The sequence below is a fragment of the Chionomys nivalis genome, chromosome 5, assembly GCF_950005125.1.
Source record: "Chionomys nivalis chromosome 5, mChiNiv1.1, whole genome shotgun sequence".
Classification (NCBI taxonomy): domain Eukaryota; kingdom Metazoa; phylum Chordata; class Mammalia; order Rodentia; family Cricetidae; genus Chionomys; species Chionomys nivalis.
In genome coordinates, this window is record NC_080090.1 from 29,067,242 (window position 1) to 29,073,604 (window position 6,363).

General features: G+C 42.5%; 1 protein-coding gene across 1 annotated transcript in view; it reads right to left on the reverse strand.

Annotated features, from left to right (window-relative positions):
* The window catches only part of Arhgef3 (Rho guanine nucleotide exchange factor 3), a 287,187-nt gene extending 281,189 nt beyond the window's left edge, over positions 1-5,998 (reverse strand). Inside the window, exon 1 of the mRNA XM_057770292.1 lies at positions 5,717-5,998. The gene's annotated coding sequence lies outside the window, so the exon portion shown is untranslated. The remainder of the gene's footprint in view (positions 1-5,716) is intronic.
* Between the last annotated feature and the right edge of the window lie 365 nt (positions 5,999-6,363).

Genomic DNA, 6,363 nt, shown 5'->3' on the forward strand with positions numbered 1-6,363 from the left:
TTAAAGGCAAGACCAGCACCTTTGGAGGAATGGATCTGAGATAAAATTAATACTGAATCTCATGATCATGATGGTACATGGATAGGAGAGGTGATTTCCAGAGTATTGAGGAAAAGTTGAAATGTCAAATGTTATAAGTATGGCAAACAGGATCACTGTAAAAAGAACTGCAGAAAAGGCATTCCTAGAAACAAAGTTTTTTCTAAGAATAATCCATTCAGAATGCCCCTCCCTTCTAGATTATGTGGACTAATATTGACTAATGAGTGTAGGTCAACAAGGAATATTCAAGGTAATCCTTTGCCATCGGAAAACTCCACAACGGGCCTCTCACAGGTTCCTAAACCAAATCCAGTTCAGTTGTTTCCTGCCATCATAGAGGAAACTCCTTCCCAGAGCAATTAAAGAACCTAATGCCTATAGTGAGAAACCATACTACTGTGGATAACAGAACATCTATAAAGATAGAATACAAAATTCAGGAGAAACCATAAAGCGAGTATTTTGGCAAACTTCTATAAATGAACAAAGACCAAAATATGAATAAATAACATCATCATTGAAGGTCTGATAGACACAGGTGCAGATGTAACAATAATTTCATCAGAATCTTGGCATCCAAATTGGCCTCTTCAGGATATAAATGTTCAGTTTTGAGGGATTGGAACATTATCTCAGGTAAAGCAGAGCATGAGATGGATTAAACGTATAGGGTCAGAAGGACAGCGAGGAATATTAAAACCACTGTGGCTAACATACCAATGAATTTGTGGAAACATGGTTTATTACAGCAATGGAATACTCATTAATATACACCCAAACTTAGAAACAAACCATAAATTAACATATATTTCTGGCAACTGGATTGTTCCATTTTGTAGAATTTGGAAAACTAAAATATGTACACCACAGCATTAACATCTATTCAGGTTTTCAATGGGCAATGCTTTGAGTTCAGAAAATGCTGATTCAGTAATCATACATTTGCTAAAAGTTATGGCCATCATGGGTATACCTGTACAAATAAAGACAGATAATACTCCAGCATATGTCTCTAAGAAAATAAAACATTTTTTTGTTTTTTGCTTATTATAAGATAAACCATATTACAGGTATTCCACACAAACTGCAGGGCAGGCAGTTATAGAAAAATCAAATCAAACTCTAAAGGATATGTTAAATAAACAGAAAGGGATGATAAATACCCCCCAGAAATAGATTGCATAACGCTTTATTAACTTTGAATTTTCTAAATGCTAATGAGGAAGGAACAGCTGCAGAGAGACATTGGATAGTAGAAAAAAACTACATAATTAAATCAGCCAATATACTTTGAAGATGTACTGATCAGGAAACCAGGACATGTGTTACATTGGGGAAGGGGTTTTTCTTTTGTTTCCACAGGAAGAGAAAAGCTATGGATACCATGAAAATTGATAAAAGTTCGATTTGAACAAGAGACACCTCTTAATTAGAAGAGATGATAGTTCATTAAGCACCTTGGCCATTTAAACTAAAACATTAAAACTAACACATGCTTTTCATTTGATCAGATATAACTTGCCCAAAGAGAATCTCCCCAAAATTAGGGCTGGCGAAGGGTTTTGTTTCTGTCTTTTTAGGAGAATAAAGGCATCGAGCTAAAGAATCTGAAGACCACCGGACAAAAGAGACATCTGAAGAAAAAGGGCAAATCACCCAGAAAAAAATGTCTAAAGAACAAGAGTAAATTGGTCTATTGGTATATCACATTTCCAACAGGATAAAATTTCATAAATCTTCCCAAATGTTTGTTTCTGCTGTTCTCTACAGACATATAATGCAAATGGCCTTTTTGTAGTCCTGGTACAATTAAAGATTAAAGCTGGCTTTGTAATGGGAGTGTGGCTCTCTCCTTCTCTAAACCCAAGCATGATTATTAAGTGAAATCCAAAATCTCTGTCTCATGTCAGAGGAGTCACCTGATATGGGACAGAAGACATACAAATATTTAAGGATATTTTATTGCTACTAATCTCATAATCCTTGGGTTTATATTGGCTCTTTAACTGCTTTTTTTAAGGTATAAGATTTATAAGATATATATATTAAACTTTTTGTCATGATATTCATGGTCATATAGAGTACTAACTAGTTTTAGAAAAAGGTTTCATCTACCTTCCTGTACATGATTTCAGGTTTGAGTCTCTATCAGTTTTCTGCAGTGAACCATGAGCACGCCTAACAGCAACCTTTGAAGTCTCCATGAGGAGGATGGGGCTCCACAAGGACAAACCCTCCAGGACTATGATAACACCACAAGCTGAAAAACACCACCTGAAGATCAGCTTTGGACTACAAACTGCTCAGAACAATTTCAAGGTGGCTGGTAGAGATGATCCAACCTAGCAGACTGCTCTAGCCAGGACTGGAGACAAGCCCTGCACTTTCCCATTACACAGAGACTGGACAACAAGTGATACAGATACCTCTCCCAGGACTTGACAATTAGCCCATTTTTTTTCTTTTCAGGATCCCTTAAAGATACCATCACCCCCAGACAGCAGGAAGTAATTTTAAGAATATGACACCCACATTCCCAAGAGGTGGGGTGTGTGGTTTTGGTCATTCAATGGATTATGGATATTTGTCATTGTTTAAGTGGGTTGTTTATGGGTTGTTATTGGTAATGGTCAGGAAAAAAACTAAATAAAGGAAATTAGATTCAAGGTTCTTGTTCTGAATAGAAAAAGGGGGAATATAGATATGATGGGTAAAAGGGCATATTATTAAATCTACTTTTAGAAAACAAATACTAGTTTTAAGTGTTTTACATTGGATTGGATTTTTGTATATTGATACAAATTTGAGATTAATTTTGTTAAAACATAAGTACATATGTTTTTAATCTTGTTCAAGGTATTGTACCTCTATAGCTCATTTAACAATGTAATGCAAATTTCTAATCCTTGAAAGCTAGTATTAACAACTGTTTAGGATAATAAGAAAATGCAGATTAGTAGCTAATCACCTATTACAATCAAACTTATAGACATATTAGATATGTTTTCACTCACCATCAAACAAAGATATAGTTTAAATAGACAGGTCATCTTCAAACACTTCAGATATTTACAGAATATGGCATTTAAGATGTTTTAATAACATTGATTCTTTTTTCCTTTCTCTGTCTCTCTGTCTCTCTCTGTCTCTGTCTCTCTGTCTCTCTCTCTCTGTGTGTCTCTCTCTCTCTTTCTCTCTCTATGACAATGAGACATGGCTGCTCCTGGCAGCACCAATCTACTTCAGAGAAGATGATGGGCACTGAGGAAACTCCACATGGAATTTACTATCTTTGTGGCAAAAGTAAGCCACTGGGAAGAAAATGCCCTTGCCTTGACTGCTGACAGTATGCTGTCCTAGTTGGACAAGCAGGACACAAAAGAAAGTGACTGCCAAACATTGCCCAGATAAGGTGATACAGTCCTTCAAAAACACTGCTTCATAGAAAAATCTGTCAGATATTCTAGGCCTATAGGCTAAAGATGGATGCCCCAATGTTGCAGAGAAACTTTGGGTGACTGTCCAGGCATCCAGCTGTTTCTGTCATTTCTCACTTTTTTTGGAAGTTGCTTGTTCATACTTCTTGCTTATTCAGTTAATATTATTTCCTTCTTGGATCTCTGAGGACATTGCAGACTAGATAGTTACAGTTACAGTTTTCCTTGTTTACTAGATAAGCAAGTTATGATAGAAAGTAAATTAGGTACAAGACTTTGGCTCACCAAGATAGGATAGATAATGGAGTATTTTCTCTGAATTTGTCAAATGCAAATGGACTTGACATTGTTGATGTATTTATTGCCTGTATATATTATATATAGTTATTGTACTTATTGTATGTAGTTTTCTTATGTTAGTTATAGCCTTTTTTATTTTAGACCAAAAGGGGGAATGCAGTGATATTTCATTTGTATTTTATTAAATAAAGTTTGCCTGAAGGTCAGTGCAAAGCAGCCACACTAGTCAGCCATACAGGCCAGGCAGTGGTGGTGCATGCCTTTAATCCCATCACTAGAGAGAAATAGGTGGAAGGAGACAGGAACTCACTCCTCTTTCAGACTGAAGATTTCATGGAGGTAAGATCTCTCTAGTAACTTTGCTGTTTTGTTTCTCTGATCATCAGATTGAACCCCAAAATCTGTCTCTGGGTTTTTACTATTTGAACTACAACCAGCTGGGCCAGGAGGTTTTAAGTTCCCTGCCATCAAAGCATTTCAGCACAATTTTTAAAGACTCTCATCCTGGAGATCAGTGGCTCACACTTGGAATCTCGGCATTTGGGAGGCTTAGACACCCAAACTCAGATTTCCATTAATTACACCCCATCCTCCAGGCCTTCAAATGCTTATGATCCCTAATCCCGGCCCTGCCATCATCTTTGCCCAGAGAGTCCTTGCCAGGGGTTTCTCAAGTTCAGGCAGACATGAATCTCCCATATCAAATTGTGCTCGGAGCCAATGTATAAAGAACACGTGTATCATCTCCACTCCCTAAAAACAGAGGGGTCCGGATGGTTCAGAATCCATTTCTGTGGCACACAAGCAGCTTGGAGCACTCCTGTTTGCAACGTTCAAGAAAGAAACTAAACAGGTGCAGTCCAGGGAGACCCCAATGATGCAAGAGGATACTCATTCCGCTCAGATGCAAGGGGGGTTGAGAGAGACAAGAGCAGACCCCCAGTCCTTAAATAGACTCAACGCTTAGAGACTAGGGGATGTCAGCTGGTCCAGGCCCTAGCTAGGCAGAATTCAAGTGAAATCTCATCTGTTCTGACTCCCAAAGCAAACACCAATAGTTTCCAGAGCACCCAAGACCCTTTTCCCAGCAATATCCTTGACAAAGGTCATGTCTAATCCCACATTCCCAGATACCCGAGATTGGCTTTGCATAAACTGGCTAACTATAGGAGGCATTCTTGCAAAGCCAAGCTTTCTAATCTGAATAGAGCACCGTGGAGCTAGGTGTACCTGCATGTCACCTTACTGGGAATCTGAAGATGTGAGCCCACCATGACATTGACATCATCGGCCATAACAAGAACACCACCAAAGGGGAGACTTCACCAGGAGCCAATCAGTACGGTGGGCGCATAACCTTATGAAACCTGTAAAGCTCATGCTAGCTCACCCTTCTCTTACAAATGGCAATGTGCAGCACAGATGTGCAACGTAATTGTGACAAAGCCAACACAAGCTCAGCAAAGTCCTCTTTCACACTCTAGGGAACAAGGTGTACACCTGTGTAGTGCAAAAAACCCTCCAGTTTCCACCGGTGCATTCCGGACAACTGTTGTTTGGCAGTTCTCACATCCTTGCCAAGTTCTGGAAGCAAGCCTGGTCCAGGCAATAAACCGAGCCAGCCAAGTTCTCTAGGAACGAGCTGCTCGGTTCCCGCAACCTTCCAGCCTGGGTGAGACAGCTGCTAGCGCCAGGGCAGCCCTCCACCACGCAAAGCCCTAGGAAACCGCATCCACTTCCACCCTCGGAAAAGACTCCCTAGCTTCTGGCTACAAGGCATTCCTATCACCTCAAGTCCTGGGCGGGCGCCTCCCATCTCAGGACGGTCCACTGCTCAGTTTAACACACTCGGTCTGCGTAAGTAAGGATCCTGGCTGGCTGTGGTGGCGCCCGGGTCCCTGCCAAGTGGCCAGAGACACTGACCTCGCGACACTAACCTGGAAAAGTCCAACAAAAGGGTGTGCCCCAGACAGGTGGCGCCTCTTTCCCCCGGAAGTAGCTCCGGGAACTTTCTCCCCGTAGCTATCAGGGGACCGAAGTTAGGATCCCCGGCAGGAGCAGAGGCTGGCAGAGACAAGCGGTGGCGCCGTCCACCCAACGCGCCCCAGGGTGGCCGTGGCACCCTACTCCTGTGGGGACGGCGGGTGAAGGGAGGGTCGAGGGACAGGACGTGCCTGCTGCTCTCACCTCCGCGTCTTGCTGGCTGGGCCCAGCCGGGTTGGAGCACAGGGCTGCAACGGTGACTGGGGACGGCTCCCCGGGGCGGGGCGGGGCCGCAGCCTAGGAGGCCGGGCGGGCCACGTGGGCGGGAGGCGGGCCCGGGACCCCCCGCAGGGCAGGCCCGGCAGCCAGCTAAGAACAGACCTAGACACGGAGCCTTGCAACTGCGGCTGGACACCCTCGCGTCTTACGCCTGGCCGGAGGGTCCCTGAAAGTTAAGAAGGGACAGGGAGGAGGACCTTTGGGATGTACTCTGCCATCCGAAGAGGACTCGATTGAAGAGTTCACTAGAGCACAGAAGAGGTGCACTGCCCAGAGCCGGTTCCCATGCTCTGGCAATTCAAGCTCCAAGCAGAAACGACCA